Source organism: Mytilus galloprovincialis, chromosome 14 (genome assembly GCF_965363235.1).
Source record: "Mytilus galloprovincialis chromosome 14, xbMytGall1.hap1.1, whole genome shotgun sequence".
NCBI classification, from domain to species: Eukaryota; Metazoa; Mollusca; class Bivalvia; order Mytilida; family Mytilidae; genus Mytilus; species Mytilus galloprovincialis.
This window is the reverse complement of record NC_134851.1, coordinates 2214354-2233733: the sequence shown is the minus strand read 5'-3', so window position 1 is coordinate 2233733 and position 19380 is coordinate 2214354.

Here is a 19380-nt window from a genome sequence, read left to right as displayed (position 1 = left end):
TTCATGTATGTTTTACTCTGTGGAAGACATAATTTTAGTTTATTTAGTAATTAGAAATGGTGCGAGTGATATGATTATTTCTTGTATATTTTACTGTATGACTGAAATAATTTTTGTTATACGTTATAATGAACATGGTGCGTGTTCGCCAAGGTTAATACGACGAGTGCCTACGACGTCACACATCACCCGTATTTAGCCCAAGTAAAATGTATAGAAATGCACAGGGGCTTTCAAGAATCGATAAAATAAAGTACTTTAAGTTCATGATACAAAAAGTGTGGGAATATATAGTAATTCCTCATATATTAAGAAATACATTGATGCCTTTTGAAAAAGTTTAAATTTTGGTCTTCTCCCTTCCAAATGCTTTTGAAAATTTGTCTTGATAAGCCTCGATAAGTTACCGCTGTTAATCATCCAACTACGATAAATATTTGATTTTCTGTCGTGTTAAACCTAAAATTGCGATTTAAACAAAACAGATGAAATAATTGTGGGAATATGTACTTATTACTATATTCATAAATATTGGAAATATCGTATATGCAATAGTTTAATTTTTTATTATGTTCCTTCCAAATTGATTTGAAAATCAGTCATTTTCAGAAAATCTGGTATTATTTTTCAAGATGGCGACCTCATTGACAGCGTGGGACGACTTGGTAAAAATATATTTTGTAAGATTGTTACATTGAAAATCAAAAAACCGTTGGATGCTCGCGTTTTCAGTCATTGTCTTACCTTAAAACAGCATAGAATCAAACATTGGTTCCTTTTGATAAAGCTGTAACATGCTGTTTATTTTATGAAATTTTGATAATAAATGGCGACCAAATAATTTTCCAACGTGGCCGATGTTCGACACTTATTTTGTACATGCACATAATTCAATTTGATTTCACTGTTTACATTGCAATTAAATATGACATGTTATAGTCACTATAATGATAGCCAATGGCATAGCTAGATACAGGAGATACTAATTAAGTCATAACATCAACGTGATCAAAGATCGAAAATGAACATGGCACCTAATCACGATGTAAGTTTTGACAATACCTAAATAATAAATAATAATAATACCAATGTAGATTAATTAGTGTTCTCGATGCAATTTATTACGATATTATTTTATATTTATAAAAAAAGACCTCGAATGGATATTAAATAACCAAGATGAAATAAATATATTGTTTATTTTTTTTTAATCATCCATTGGGTAACCAGTAAATTTTACATAATCCTAATTAAACCAGTAACATGCAGAGTTATCGAACGTAATTATGACTGGAATAGTTGCATATGTGTTTGTTTTCTGCTGCTTTGGTCCTTAATGTTTCTATGTTGTGCTTTGTAGACTATTGTTTGTCTATTTTTCTCATCGATATTCGTTTTTTTTTTTGCAATGGTATTGCCAGTTTGTAATTGACTTATGGTTTTTAAGCTTTTTTAGTATGTTTTACCTCTCTTTGCTTTGACAAGTTGTGACCATTATTTCTCTGCAACTGTTTTCCAAAAAATAGTCATATTTGGTATGTTGGTCGATGCCACAGCCTAGTAGTCTTTTTGTGCTGACATAAATTATCATTGATATGGTTACATTTATAAATTAACTGTTTTAGGAATTTTGGTCCTCAATGCTCTTTAACTTAGTTTATTTGGCCTTTTAAACTTTTTGAGATTCGAGCGTCACTGATGAGTCTTTTGCAGACGAAACGTGCGTCCGGCGTATAAACAAAATTTAGTACTGGTATCTATGATGAGTTTATTGATATAGCCTATATTCCATATAATCTTCCAGGAAATGCATGGTAACGTGTATTATCGTCGTGATTTTCTACATGTAGATATAAGAATGATATGAAATTCATAATGTATAATGTAAACGTGTTGTTCGCAGTGGTTAAATAAGTGATGAACTATATAATTTATATTTTGTGAAAACAAAAAAAACAGGAACCTGTTGTTTAGTGGTTGCTGTTTGTTGGTTTGGTTCATAAGTGTTTCTTGTTTCTCGTTTTTATATAGATAAGGCCTTTGGTTTTTCTGTTTGAATTGTGTTACACTTTTCATTTTTGGGCTCTTTTTAGATTGCTGTTCAGTGTGAGCCAATTCTCCGTGTTTATTTGACCTATAGTGGTCTACTTTTTAAAATTTGTGACTTGGATGGACAGTTGTCTCATTGGCACTCATACCATCTTCTTATATATATTTACATAAAACCCCAAATTACTTCAGCTTATTAGATACAAATTATAAATTACATTTTCTAAACCAAAAACTTATTTCTCTCAAAACAAAAAAATATGAATATGAAAAAAAAAAAAAAAAAAAAAAATCCGCCAAAAACCAATGAACACAATGTGATTGAAGGTTCATTTAATTTATTTGACTCTTTTATTAAGGCGAAATGTGCTGAGTTACATTGTGAACCGTTAGGATAAATACTGTTAACTCTCTATAGGGGGTATTATCACAAAAAGTCGCGTATACAAAACACACCAGCAAAAATGAAAGATAATAACAACACATTGACAGGATGTGAAACGGACACCACATAAATAAAGGCAACAGTAGTATACCGCTGTTCAAAACTCATAAATCTATGGACAAAAAACAAAATCGGGGTAACAAACTAAAACTGAGGGAAACGCATTAAATATTAGAAGAGAACAACGACACAACATTAAAATGTAACACACACAGCAACGGACTAAGCATTAGACAACATGCTTAATGCTTAATCAATATAACATCAAAACCAAATACATGAATTTGGGATAGAAAAGTACCGTGACACGTCTTATATGTGAATTCACACTCATTCATAATTCATAAAACAGACAAAACAAGAAAAGTAATATTAATAATTGAACAAAGACAAAAAAAAAAGAACAATATAACAAGTTGTTAAGATGATGAACAACGTCAGTATGCAGGATCTATACATCAAGACCATGATGTATTATTTGTGAAGTTGATACGGAATATTTATTAACAAGGTCTTGGTACCTTCCGATGAACTTGTTTAGAAAAAGTACTAGATATTTTTTGACATCTTTTTTAGATAAATTCTACGTATAGTTTTTCATACAGAAACAAATATAGGTTTTTTCGAAAGTTTCTTTTTGCTGAATTTCGGTTTCTAATAAACGTATTTATCAAACCTTATACAAGTTTGAAATAAGACTTTTTTTCCAATGAACACGTGCTATTGGTATTATACTTGGATCGATGTAAAATATTTATTTTAATCGGGCAATGTGCTAACAGAAATAACACTCATGTAAATAAAGGTTAGCTATATGTAGACTGTACAAAGATCTTCTCTTGATGCAACATCAAATAACAATATTCCTAGGAATTGATTTAGGATGGTAAAATGACTTTGCTAAGGCAATAATCAGAATATAGTACTTATAAGCTATACTAAGGCATTTATAGTTTGATGTAATTTAATGAAATAATATTGTTAAAAACTCAAAGTTCACGCATGCATCTTTGATAATGCGAGCTAAAGAAAGATCGAATGTTCATTTGTTTATGACATTTGATTGATATAAGGTCAGAGGGAATTGGCTTTACTTCATATTTTGATACATGTATATAATAAAAAAAAACCGAAGATGTGGTATGATTGCTAATGAGATAACTCTCAACAAGAGACTCAAATGACACAGAAATTAACAACTATAGGTCACTGTACGGCCTTCAACAATGAGCAACGCTCATACCACATAGCATAATTTTATTTAGCCATATATAAGTAGGTAGTACATAGTGTGATTTCGTTCTTAAAACAAATACGGAGCTATCTCAATTGTTTAATTTAATTGCTAGATTCAATAATATCTTAAAAGACATTCGTACATCTGACTTATGACTTAGACATCTCTTTACAACTGTCTGATAATGTCCTCGTTCTAAGACAGTTATTGTGACATTTTTGCTGGTATCAAGCTTCATTTTATATATTATTATGACTGTTTTAGTGACAGTTTTCTTTTATAATCTACGTGATCCACATTCCACATTTAAGTTACAGATTTGTCTTAAAAATTTATTGTTGGGAAATAAAAAATAAATTAAAAGAAAAGTTATGAATAAAACAAAAAATCGTACATTGTCATGATTGTCAAGTACATACATTTATTTGTTCTCGTATTTCTTCCGGCTACTGAAGTACATGTACGTTATATTTAGTGATGATAGATCGATAGTGAATATGCATTCAATGTGTTTCTGATCCACATCCCTCTCTTGTAAATCTATTCATATATTCTAACTTAAATATTTCTTCCTCAATAATAAGGGGAAATGGTATAAAACGTAATTAAAACCTCAAACTAACGATGTGATTATAAATGAATCTCATGTTCAGCAGAACGTTTACAACTATGAATAATATGTCACACAGGTCGATAAGATTTGTTAATAAGTAGGATAATAAAAGCTATACAAACAACACAACACTTTGCTGTTGAAGTCGAAAAGCAGCGAGACCGGGTACTTTGACATGTTTGATAGGAAAAAACGTTTCTTTCTACGCAGGCTTCACCCGTCAATGAATTCCACAAACAAATGAACAAACATAGCCACAATCAGGAAAGTAACATATTAAACGAATATTCATATTCCACAATCAAACATACCCATAATCTGAAAAGCTACATATAAAACGAATATTCGAGTATCTAAAGATCTTAAACTGCACAAGCATGTCAGGTCAGAGACAGAAAATCAAGGCCAGCTAATTCGACGACTTTAAAAACATCCATAGAACATGAAATGTAAATTAGATATTTAAGAATTATCTATTTAACTTTAAAATGACTTAAATATTTGACGCATATCTTCATACAATATTTTTCACAACTGAAATATTTAATATGTATATAGGATTGTATATAGAATAGAACACTCTATTATGAGTTTTATTTAGTTTTTTTTTTTTTTTTGTATTTCTAGCTTGTCTGTTTTTATGCCGCGGTAAAAAAAAGCACATTTAGGAGTTCGGCTTACTTTTGGTAATAAACAGGACACAAACATCCAACCAATAATATTCAGGCAGACTTAATGAGTTTCAATAACTGCAGAGAGTAAATATAAGTACTTTTGACAATTTAAGTTACAAATATGCATATATAATGAATTTATTTTAAATTCAGGGCTTTAAGTAGACTAAGCGTAATGTAAACTGTGAATTTATGCCGCGTCATCATAGTTAAGGTCCAAGATTTTCTCAATCTTCAGGAAATATTTATAAAACTACTTATTTGAGTTATTTTTTTTACAATCCCTTGAAATAAACCAGATTTTATGAAATTCTGTATTTTTAGTTTTTAACCACATAAAGGTTGCATTTTTTTAATATAGACAACGTAATTTCTCATAGGAACTGCATTTGAGGCTTAAACTGTGACAATTTTACTATGAAGTTTTGTGAAAAATTATATCCTAGAATGGAAAGTTGACATGCACACGCTAACATGTTTAACCCCGCCACATTATTAATGTATGTGCCTGTCCAAAGACAGGAGCCTGTAATTCAGTGGTTGTCGTTTGTTTATGTGTTACATATTTGTTTTTCGTTCTTTTTATTATACCAATAAGGCCGTTAGTTTTCTCGTTTGAAAAGGCTTTATACTTGTTTTGATATGAGCGTCACTGATGAGTCTTATGTAGACGAAACGAGCGTCTGACGTACTAAATTATACCTTTGATAACTATTACATTGTCATATCGGGGCCTTTTATAGCTGACTATGCGGTATGGGCTTTGCTCATTGTTGAAGGCCGTACTGTGACCTATAGTTGTTAATGTCTGTGTCATTTTGGTCTCTTGTGGATAGTTTTCTCATTGGTAATCATTACTCATCTTCTTTTTTACAACTACTAGTTTAATCAAAGGTCAAAACATATGCCCTGAACTTGTTTGAGTTTAAACTAATACTAAAATTATGAACTACCCCGACCTTTACGTTTTGACTTTTTCAGAATTCATTTTTTACGACAATAGTATGTTTTTATACCGGTAGCAGTCCTAAGTCTCTATTAGATAAAACATAGAAAAAATATCTGCGAACCAGTTTTGCAACAAATCAAACTATCAATGAATATTATAATCTCTCCAAAAGAGGCGTGGTTTGAAAAACAGCTGTATTTCACAAGGTGCAACCTAAATTGTTGATTTAATTTTGTTCATATTACTGAAATCAAATGCGTATGCAGTGTAGTATCGTAGCTCGCTAGCAAAGCGTTTTTTTTCTATTCAGGAAGCTGGCTTGTCATGTTTTGGATTTTTGTCAGATTTTCGGAATCCTCTGGTTTTATCCATTTGAATGCCTTGAAAAAAATGACCCCTATTTTTTCTTTTTGTATATCTTTTACATGTATAATGATAAGCCATCTGTCAAAGTCTTATAAAATTTTAATTACTTTTTAACAGTTTTTGAAAACTTCAACTTATCAATGATAAAGCTATGAAAAGTCAAGAGAGAATATTTTCCCGCCAAAATTTCAATGGTTAATATCTCGAAAACAAGCACGGTGACCTATACATATTTTTTGCTCTTTGGATTCCTTTATTAATCCCCTAGCAATATAACATAGTGTTTTGAAAAGTTAATTACTTTGAAACTGAGAAACGAACTCCCTTAAGGGGGTTCGCGGATCTAAATCATTTTTTAAAATTTTATATAGGATTTCGCTATATTTTTCTATAAATGAACTTTATCTTATACCTAATAGAAAAATGAAATAAAAAAATGGGGTCACCGTTCATTTACTCTCACAATCTGCCTTCGAAAAAAGCATACATTTTTGTAATTGTCCTTTTTTTCTGTTCAACTAATAAGAGAAATAGCGATAATATCGAAATAAAAAAAGAACTAAATTACAAAAATCACTTAAATTTTACAATAGTTTAGTTTAAGTACAGCTTGGTTAAAAATTATAATAAAAAATATAGATCACCGATAAGTTAAAAAAAGATATTTCAATTTTAATGCCAAAAAAATGGCAGTTTTGCATCAAAGGGAGATAATTTGGAGCTTTTTCAATGATATCTACATTTAAAAAACCATCTGGAGCCAACACGGATTGATTTTTGTTAATGATTTTGGTACCATATGATAAAGTAACAACTACTAAAGGTAATAAATAAATTTGCAATGAAAAACAATTTCTGAAATTTTTATACCCTCTAGTTTCCTTAAAGAGAAACGACAACGAAAGATTACATGCTGCTGTCTAATATTCCTATTAATATCTCTGCTGATTTTGTAATTATATATATATTTATTTACGTTTTTTGATTGAGTTAAGCCTGCCAATTGATATTTTATCGTGTGTTTTTCTATGTAGTTATGTTATGCTACTGTTTCAGAAAAAGGGAGAAGGTTTGGTACCATTAAAACGTTTAATCCCGCTGCAAATGTTTGCACCTGTCCTAACATTATTCATGTGTTTCTATGCCTAATGCGTTCTGTTATTTATTTGTATTGTAGTCCTGTATTATTATGTTATCATTTTAATGTTATATTTAACAATGCCATCAAAGTGCGAGGTTTGGCATGCCACAAAACCAGGTTCAACCCACCATTTTTTTCTTTAAAAATGTCCTGTACCAAGTCAGGAAAATGGCCATTGTTATATCATAGTTCGTTTCTGTGTGTGTAATATTTTTACGTTGTGTTTCCGTTGTGTCGTTTGTTTTCTCCTAAGACGTGTAACGGTACTTTTCTATCCCAAATTCATGTATTTGGTTTTGATGTTATATTGGTTATTCTCATCGGATGTTGTCTAATGCTTAGTCCGTTGCTGTGTGTGTTACATTTTAATGTTGTGTCGTTGTTCTCCTCTAATATTTAATGCGGTTCCCTCAGTTTTAGTTTGTTACCCCGATTTTGTTTTTTGTCCATAGATTTATGAGTTTTGAACAGCGGTATACTACTGTTGCCTTTATCTAAGTCAGGAATCTGATGTACAGTAGTTGTCGTTTGTTTATGTAATTTATACGTGTTTCTCGTTTCTCGTTTTTTATATAGATTAGACCGTTGGTTTTCCCGTTTGAATGGTATTACACTAGTGATTTTGGGGCCCTTTATAGCTTGTTGTTCGGTGTGAGCCTTCGGTGTTGAAGGCCGTACATTGACCTATAATGGTTTTTAAATTGTTATTTGGATGAAGAGTTGTCTAATTGGCACTCACACCACATCTTCCTATATCTATATAAGTGAGTGTCAAATCAATCAAAAATTCGGAAGCAACTTTGATCAACCCAGGCTCCTAAAATACCGGTTCTAGTTTTAACTCGGTCTGGGTACCAGATATATGTGTAACAGATTGAAAATCACACTTATAAAGAATTGATAAATTTAGCACCCCGAGTCGAAATCGAACTCGGGACCTTCAGCACTGTAGCTATCGGTCTTTTTTTCTCTCGATAAGATTCTATTCAAATATGTACAATATACAGTTACATGTAGTCAGTTAAAACAACAGAAATTCAATTTAAGGTTTGATATAGTACATATCATCTAGTTTAATTTAAAATCAATACAATACATGGCTACTTTAATAGCGATATTGTATGATATAAAATATTTTTCTAATATGAAATGTTCCCCTATCTAAAGATAAGAATAGCAGAATAGTGAGAGATGTATTTGTTTAACAATGTTTTAAAATAGTGTACTAAATTGAGTTTAGCTTGAGGATTCAACAATACGGAATGTCTTCTTTTATTGATTCTCTATTTTGCTATACTCATAATAAAATTAATGAAAAAAAATTAAAACCGTGACTTCTCTTGGCAAAAACCTTAAGCATCGTTTGGTCAAAATCAAGCGAATTTACAAAGGTTTCATCAACATTACACATATATTTTTTTTTACAAAATCCTTCAGAAAATCAGTCAATTGTAAAAGATTGACACAATTAACAAACATATTTTAAAAATATTCTATAGATTGTACACACACCGGACTAGTGTCATTATCAGACATGTTATATTTTAAAAGTTTAGCTTTAGTTAACAAGCTTCTATGAAGTACTTGGAAATTAAGTTTCCTGCATTCAAAAGGCAAGATATGTAAATTTGGAAAACAAGTAAAAAGTTAAAAGTACTTTTTCTGGATACTTTTCAATCCAATAAGTTTCTGATACAGTCAGTTTTCCATCATTTTTTATTTAAGGTATTACTGTAGTATTTGCTTCTGTCTATGAAGAAATAATATCAAAAATGTGGTGCACACTGAATAACCCGCGTATCGGGTTATTCAAAGTGTGCACCACTTTTTATGCTATTTTGAATAGGTGGAACAAATATTACAGTCATTTTTTATAATTTAGTTCTTAATTCCATTTTAAACCTGAGTAAATAATGAATAAAATGTTGATGACGTCACGTTTACATGACAAAATCATGTCTATGAGCTGATAAACAAAACGACGTCAGTCAATCAGAAAACGCGTTACAACCAAAATTAAATTCTTTAGATATTATCAAATTTAGGAAGAAAACTGACAAGCAATTTTTTCATTAAATTTGCAGACAGCATCATATTTCAGATCAGGACCTTTCTCAGATGAAATTTAAAGAATTGCAAAGCAAAGTAAAATTACAAAAATACTGAACTCCGAGGAAAATACAAAAAGGAATGTCCCTAATAATCAAATTGCAAAATCGAAAGCTCAAACACAACACACGAATGGATAACATAAACAGTCATATTTTTCACTTGATACATATATTTTCTTATGTTGAAAATGGTGGATTGAACCTTGTTTTATAGCTAGCTAAAATTCTCACTTGTATGACATTCTCATCAAATTCCATTATATTGATCGTGTTTATAACGATAAATTTACCAGGAATTACTTCACACGTTAAATGTTTAATTTTTGAAAAAAATGAAAGCAATATTTCAAGCACGAAAATAGGAAGCTTTGAATAAAAAGACTTTTTCAATTCGCAAAGTAAATTTCTCTTCCAAGATTTATATTGTATTTTTTTGAAAAAGAAATATATACAAATATTTTTCCAATGAGCAAAAAAGTCCGATTTAATTTTAACCAAAGGCAAACATTTTAAGCATGATGTCTGGAAAATGCAAACCACCTTTCTATTATTCTAAAATAATTGTTTCTTATGCTACATGGTGAGTTTTAAATTGCATAAACAATCAAAATATATTTTCTTAATTTGTAAATAATACTTAGAAGGCGTAGTCTGCAAACTATCCACACATTTAAAAAGAAGAAAAGCAAATATGGAATAACCATAAATGACACAAATCTAAATACATGCACAGCAAAATAAAACACAAAAAGCAAAGGTCGAGCGCTTTATTATTGCTCTACATCTTAAAGTCACAGTGAGGCCTTGTTAATATATCATGTAGACGAAATGGATTTCTGGCGTTATAACGTAAAAGATGTGTGAAATATGACATTGGAACCGTTGATAACGAAATTTCCATGAACGTAGCTTTTCTCCAGAATGTTCTTCTCTTACTTTATCGACAGCAAATAATTGTAAATGTAGAATCAGTATGTTGTACATTAAAAGTAGTTATGGCAGTGTGTATTTTATTTTGCAATACTTAATTTTAATTTTCTACGTTAAAAACACAAGATAAGTAAATTTGTTTTAACTGGTGAAATTTACTTCAGAAACAAATATCATACTCACGAAAATCGTTGTCAAACTTAAATTTGAGTGTATGTACTTAAAAAAAGAAATATCAATATCAGATTTGTACGAACTGTTTTGATATCATTATTGTTAATCTGTAATTGCATTTTTTTGTCTTATTCGTGGAAACCTCAAATTGTTATAATTAAACAACAGAGTGATTGCAGTGAACGATTTAAAAGCGATAAACCATAATAAATCATTTGAACTGAACAATCAAGAGCCCGGGGAATTGAATGAATGAGACAAATCTTTATTAACGAGACGATACACGGAAAAGAAAATTATCATACAAACAACGAATGCTTAACATGTTTAATGTATAAAACAAATACATTCACGTTTCAAACTATTCTCAGGCGGTATAACATGCTCGATAAAAGTGTTTAAATGTTTAGTTGTTTAGTTACATTCAGCTGTTTCCTGGAAGCTAATAACTATGGTTCATAATTCTTTTCTTTCTCGATAAATACAAGACTTAAGTTTAACCTCAAAAACAAACAAATACATTTTTTCATACGTTTGTTTAATGTTGTAGACCAGTGCTTCTGTTGTTCCATTGTTTTCTTCTTGTGTTGCCTTCAGTTTCAATTAGTAACTTGTATTTGTTTTAAGTCTATAACGGTATACTAATGTTGCCATTATGTGGTAGATATACATCATTCGATTGGTTTTCCAATCTTTTTGATTGAAAGTTCCTGATGAAGACTACTCAGGAAAGTGGCGTCGGACAAAGTCATATTGATAAAAGTCATATTTTATACTTAAATATTCTCGATATTTTACCTGCTATTGCTAAAGTTTGTACAAAGAAAGCCATTCTTCTGCTCTGTTTCTTGCAGAGAAGTACTATCAATATAATTGAGTTTAACAACAAAATTCCAACCAGGATTCCAACTGCCATCCATTTTGTTACTTCATTGATTGTCTGAAATTTACAGAAATCAATATTTATTTATATATAATTTAATTTTGGATGAAATTTGTCTTCTGATTGGCTGACGTCGTTTTGTTAATAAGCTCATAAACAGAATTTTGTCATGTAACCGTGACGTCACCAACGTTTTTTCATGATTTACTTCTGTTTAAAATTGAATTAAAAATTTAATTATAAAAAATCACTGCAATATTTTTTCTGCCTATTCGAAATCACATAAAAAATGTGGTGCACACTTTACATAACCCGCTAAGCGTGTTATTCAATGTGCACCACATTTTTTATGTATTTCTTGAAAGACAGAAAAAAATATTATAGTCATTCCTTAAATAAAAAAAAGGGAAGATATTTTCAAGATGGAAAACTAGGGTTTTTTTCTCATCAGATAGTTATTATCAATTTAATATGCTTTAATATTCTTGAATATGTTGAAGCTGACAGTCCGATCTTTTTGTTGGTTTACGATTCAATTAAGAAAAGATACTTAATAAGAGTAGTATCAGAATTATACTTTAAGAATGCTGATATTGCCTGATTCACACGAAAACTATATACCTAAGCATGTCAAAGAATGTATAACCTTGTTAACCACATGATTTCTCATCAACCAGACAATTTGTTTGTCATTCCTGATACGACTTAAGTATATTAAGGGTTAATTCATGAAGAGTTTTAAACAAGATAATCGAAGAAAATGTTTTTGGACAACATGTCCATTTATAAATCGTCCATTTGTAGTTCTACATGTATTACTAATAATATCCGATAATTATACACTTGTGCTGTTCGATGCTTAAGGCATATCGTTGACCTTTAGTTCAATTCTTAGTTAGGTGTATCCGTGATGTAGTATTTTCAAATTGACAATCAAAACACATTTTCCTATTTCCTATTTCATGTTACAGTATGATACTTACAAGAAAGTCAATACTTACAAAAGGAAAGGAATCTTCTTTGTAGATTCATTCCTCAAATCTATTTTTTTCATAGGAAACGATTAACCGTACATACGTAAAGGAATGTTACACGTTGCAAGTTATAGTATCAACAGGAATAGGTAATGATCGACTATACAGTATGTCTTTTTTATTGTCGAAGGTCGTTCGGTTGCCTATATTTGCTTGCATCCACTTCATTGGAACTTTTGTTCACTAATATATATTTAACCAAACAGTAAAAAAAAAAAAAAATAAACACCGAAAGATCACATCACCACCGTTTAAGAGTTTGCTATGTGCCATTATTGTACAATCTCAGAGGATAATTCATTTAACCGCTTTTCTGTTGATAACAAAATGACTTTGAATTCATAGGAGGTTTCAAATTAAGTTGATTTTAACCGATATAATGCTAATATTTCATTTGTTCTTGACTGCTTACATAATAATTTCAAGATGTCAAATGAAGAATACATTAATAAATAGACTGATCACAAAATTACGAAACAGTTCCAATAAGTCATATTTCTGGTTGACATTAATTGTCTTATTTCTTATTGTCATGTAATTTTTTGAAAACATATTAGCAATTTTAATTGGATCTATGCATTCACATATACGAAACCAGCTGATGAAAAAAAACAATGACATATTCGGAAATTTGTTTAGGGAAAACTGCATGCCTGTTAAAAATTAACGAAACAAAAAAGGCTTTCAACGATGACGTCACGTAACCACTTGTCTTTTTTAGATCATTACAAAAGAAAGACAATGTTTTCAACATAGATATCGCTAAAATATCATTAGAAATTCTTTGAATATTTAAAAATATTCACATTTTTAACTATATAGTAACAAGTAGTTAACATCGACACAAATGACGTACACGATACCTTAAACTATTCCTTTGATTCGAATCGGGGGATCCGATGTTTTACCTGTAATGTCACTTTTGTGGCGTTGATCCAGTCGTGCGAAAAACAGTGCGTGATTCTGTTGAGCTGTTTTGTGTGCTCTTTTTTGTTGTTTTATGTGTTCGTTTTTCGTCTGTGGTTAACATGTCGAAATGACCTATTGTATTGCTTATTTCTGAATTTCTCTGTTTTGCATTTATTTTTACTGCATTCCTGTCATGTAATTTTGTCATTTTAGTGTCAAATTTAGCATTGTCATAAAAGTGTGATGTTTGGCTATCCACAAAACCCAATACAACCTAAATTTCTAAAATATGTCATGTACAGCCCTTGGGTGGTGCAAACTTTCCCAAACAACGTGCATGTTGTAATAGTGTATGGCAAATGAAGCAATTGTAGAAGGTTGTTGGTGCTATGGTGTATGGTGTAAGGGGAATAGTGTAATTGTGTATGGCATATGCTGCAGTGGTAAAATGTGGTTGGTGCTATGGTGTATGGTGTAAGAGGAATGGTGTAATGGTGTAACGTGCGATCTTGAATGGCGAGAATGAATGATACTTGATATTTAAAACTATGCAAAGTGTTCAATGGTTCTTTGTTTCGTTGTTTTCCTCTTACATTTGATGTGTTTCATTCGGTTTTAGTTTGTAACCTGGATTTGTTTTTCCTCTTTGGTATACTACTGTTGCCTTTATTTGCCATACCGAAGGCCGGACCTTTGGTTTTAAAACTCCCTGAAAGTCTCGCGTTTTGAATTTAAAAAAAAAGTGTCTCGGATACACAGATATCGAGTGCAGTCGTGAAATAAATAGTTGTCAATTACAATTTTTCCTGTAATCGTTACTTGAACGGAAACCGATAGTATGATATTCTAGATATGATTGTCCTTACTTAATCTGTTTTTTCGTTTTTGATTTGTTTCAGCACCGATGGGAAATTTGTTAAGTAGAAGAGATACAAACATGTATATCTAACATGGTTGATATGACAACTTTTCTAATTGCTACAAGTATTTGACAAGTTATCTTCAATTACGAAAATGCACATGATGATAGTATGAGAGAATTCAAACTATTCGCATTGTCTGAAACGAATACATTATTGAAATAAAAAAAAAAAAAAAAAACAACGTAAAACAAGTCATCAAAGATATGAAACTCTGCTGAAACAACTAATCTGTTTTAAAATAAGGAGGAACTGAACTCCCTTACAGAATCAATTTATACGAGATGTAGTCATAAACATTTTTTGCCACCAATTTACGTGTCTGATGCTTCTTCCCTTATATCATATTCTAATTACATTATATCAGTGTACAGATTGGGTTGGTACAATACCAAATATTGGCCAAAACAAATTAAGAAAAATATTTTAAAAAGATGGCAAAGTATTATTGCGAATAACAAACCAGCAAAAAGAAGAACTAGAAAGAAGAAAGTGGGCCAACAATTGAAAACAAAAGAGTAAAATGTGTGAAAAAAAAAATATAAAAGAAATACATTAATCATTGTGTCCATGAAGACCCCCTTACTATCATTTTGATTATATACAAACGATATTAAGTTCCCATAACAGATGTATATTGCAATTATCTACATGATTCGATCTGACAATGCAATGATGTGTAGACACATAACCGATGATTGTCGGTTAATACTTACATAAAACATTATATCTTCAAATAAAAACTAATGCATTGGGATATGGTACTGATCATATTATCATCTCTTATAAGAATTTATTTGGATGTACTATCATATTTGTTAATTGTTTATTTTCTTGTACAGGCCATTAGTTTTCTCGTTTGAATTGTTTTATATTTGCAATTTCGGGACCAAAGCTTACTATGTGGTTTGGGTGTATTATTGAAGATCGTACGATGGCCTATAATTGTTAACGTCGATCCTATCTTGTCTCTGATTGTCAGCTGTATTATACCACATCTTTTTGTTTTATTATCAAATGTTAAATGAGAGTTAAGCGCCCAGAAACAAGTTTTACACCACTACAATCGTCGTGTGCTAGTCACAAAACTATTCAGTGGTTGTTATTGTTTTTGGTATGTCAGAAATCAGACAGCTGTTTTTGCCTAGTCCCAACACTTTCACATTTGTCGACTGGAGGCTTTTTAAAACTGACTTGACTTCCATTGTTGAAGGTTGCACGGTGCAATACAGATACATCCATCTACTTGGATTTAATGGATAGTTAACTCATTATCAATCACAACACATCTCCTCAGTTTTATATTGGTCAAATGAGGAAATGTTAATTGAAGAAATACGCTGAGATGCAGACTTTTGGTGCAGATAATGGTATTACAACTAGTGGGTCGATACATCAACTGTTGGACTGTTAGTTCATGTAGGTATCCATATTCAGTACTTTCACGAAGACAAAAATAAGCCCATCATCTCCGATCTCGTTCAGAACATATAACTATGTCATATTTCATATAAAACTACTGTTTTTAATCATATCAATTACCTTAATTGAAACACAAAAAAAAAGAGGATTGATTTCTTAATTCTGATGCTAATAATTTATTTTTAAAATATAAATATTCCCCATTATGATACATTAATAGATCATTAGAGATGTACATTGTTATACAAAATGTAAGAGTCGCAATTTATTCGTTGTGTCATTATTTCTCCCCATAATATAATAGTCATTAAGCATGTCAATAGTTATCAAAGGTACCGGGATTATAATTTTAAAAAGAGTGACAAAAGATACCAGAGGGACAGTCAAACTATAAATCGAGCGTTAGATTGAACTCTAAAATATATGCCAGACTCGGGTTTCGTCTACAGAAGACTCATCAGTGACGCTCAAATCAAAATAGTTATAAAGTTAAACAAGTACACAGTTAAATGTGACATTTTCATTAACTACCATGAGAAATATAATTTATAAACAAAACAAAAGAATAAGTTTATTTGGAGAGTCAAAGACTTTACATGGTTTGTATAAACACCAAAGTATCAGCGTATCATAAAATCGGAATATATAATGCAATAATTACAATTATAAGAAATTACCAAAGCAACATAGAAATCCTACCGTTTTTATATCTAGCCAATGTAGAAAAGTAAATGCATAACAATACGCACATTTAAAATTCAATTCAAGAGAAGTCCGAGTCTAATGTCAGAAAATGTAACCAAAGAAAATAAACAAAATGACAATAATACATAAATAACAACAGACTACTAGCAGTTAACTGACATGCCAGCTCAAGACTTCAATAAAACTGATTGAAAGATTATGATTACATCATATGAATATCAGGCGCAATCCTTCCCGTTAGGGGTTTAGTATCAAACCATCATAACATATATGAGAAGAACATAACCCGTGTCATGCCAATAACTGGTTTTTGAATAAATGTGTTTAGTTCCGATGCAAAGACCCTATAAGTGAATCAATTGTTTATGCTGTGTGCTTGACAGTTTTATACATTTTATTATGTGACGGCGGATACCAAATGAAAAACCTAGTATTATTAAATTCGTATTGTCAAGGGTAATACATTCGATGAATCTAAGATTTATCATGATATATTTTAAAGTATGAAACAATGTGCTCCATCAATGAAACAATTGTGTTTAGTTTCGAATCCTAATTGCTTCATCTCGCATGTCTTTATAAAAGATTATTTATTTAAATGAAATATGCAAAGAATTGTGTTGTTATGAATAATGTCTATTAGAGTATAGCGAGTAAAGAAATTTGCTATCAGAGGCCTTCTGGGGAAGAACAATACGAATGTTGTTTATACATATTTTAATAAAGCTTATAAAGTCTGATATGAAAAGTCGCAAAAACGATAACATTTCATAAGCAGACATGTCCCCAGGTCTGGTCAATAGCAGACTTGTCCACAGGTCTGGTAAGGAGCAGACCTGTCCACAGGTCTGCTCTGGGGCAGACCTGTCCTCAACACTGGTCAAAGCAGTCTTGTCCACAGGTCGGGTCTGGATCAGACCCGTCGATACATGTAGGTCTGCAGCAGTAATAAAAAAGCGGACCGTAGGTCTGGTCCACCGTAGACGAAGTTAACTTGCTGGTCTGCTTAAAAATTCTCAAGTTAACTTAAAAAGCAGTCAACCAGTTAACTCTAAGTTAACTTTTGTCAAGGTTAGGACCGTACCCATCTGTATGTATCGCATCAGTAACTAATAAGTAGCTTCTTGTCTTTAAATTATTATTAAAATTGTTCAAACCTACTGGGGACAAAAATACACAATTCAATAACAAAAACTGTTATGTCTACGAAATTTGTGTGCCGAAATCAGAAATAAAGTATTTTAAAGCAAATTAACATTTTCCAACTACACGACATTTTTACATGTTTCAAAAACTTCCACTTTTTTTTTTTTATAAATGTGCAAAACTTGATGACTTGAACTTTTGAAAACTCGTTTAAGTCTTACTATGAACAAGGCATAACGAGTCATCTATATATGTTGTGTGATGACAGAAAAAATCGTCAACTTAAAAGTACCTAGAATATTACAAAAAAATCATGTTCGCTCTCTTAGCAATACTGCTTATCTGTCGAGGACACATTAGTTCAATCCGAGTTTTTTTGTGGAATATTGTTGCTCAATCTTACTATTTTTTTGTAATACGTTTGAAAATTGTTTCACTTATCCCCGTCCTACTATAAAATCATGAGTCTTTATTATATTATTATGTGTTCTTTTTTTAACATGTCGATTATACTTGTCGTATTCAAATATTCTTGCCTTACACCATTTACGTTCTGTTCAGATAACCTTTGCATCAATGGATTTTAGTTGTCCCTTGGTATCTTTTTTTTCTTATTATCAATACACTTACTGAGCTTCCATGATTAATGGTTCTTTATCGACATAATAAAATTCCTGTCATTTATATTTGTTAGTAAGTAATACTTTAGAATATGTATTATAAACTAAATACTTGTTTACATCATCTTATTTTCAATACATAAAGGCAACAGTAGTACACTGGTTTTCGAAAGTAATACATATATTGAGAGAAAACAAATATTGGTTACCTGCAATGTACCTACAGAAACACATGACTATAACATTGGTCTGTATAAGTAAGAAAAAAACATATATATATTTCTATGTGGGCATACTTAATTTCTATATTATTAAAGTTTCTAAGGCTGTTGCCTTTACAAGTATCCCCAAAAATAATTCTTATACTGTATAATTCTCAAGAAATAGTATCCAAAAATATATCAGATGTGATCTCTGTTCCCATTCGTGATTAAAATGAACCAAATGCTATTGATTTCCTTTAATTTTGAAAGTTTGGCATACTGACTTTGTATAATACGTCTATATCTACACTTACTCTCATGTATCACATTATATTACTTGGGTTGTTTGTTGGTTTCTATTTGCTTAGTCTTTAGCTTTCTATATTGTATGTTCTGTTATTCGCAATGTCATTTGTTCTTGAATCGGAGTTAGAACATATCCCTTCGATATATTTCGCCTCTCTGTTTCATGTTAAGCTTAAGCAGTCTGATTTTATTTGAGATTTAATGATATTACTGTCTAATTGATTTAACGGAAATTCATTTAACAGCCGAGGAAGTTATACACATGATATTTAGTTTCTGACGAGTTATGGTTATTGCCTTGATTAAAGAGGTCATATTTGGGAATACCAGTTTGAAAATCAAAAGTGTACACCCTGACAGGCAATTAAAGGTTAATAGATTTTTTAAACTCAAATCAGGATACGGTATAGTTTTGACATAAGATGACACTTAACACTACCCTTAGACAAAGTAGCCATTAGTGCTAGAAATTGCATATTTGAACATAGAACTATGAATTATTTGTTGTTACTTGAAGAGTTGTTTAGTTCAGATCAAAATGTA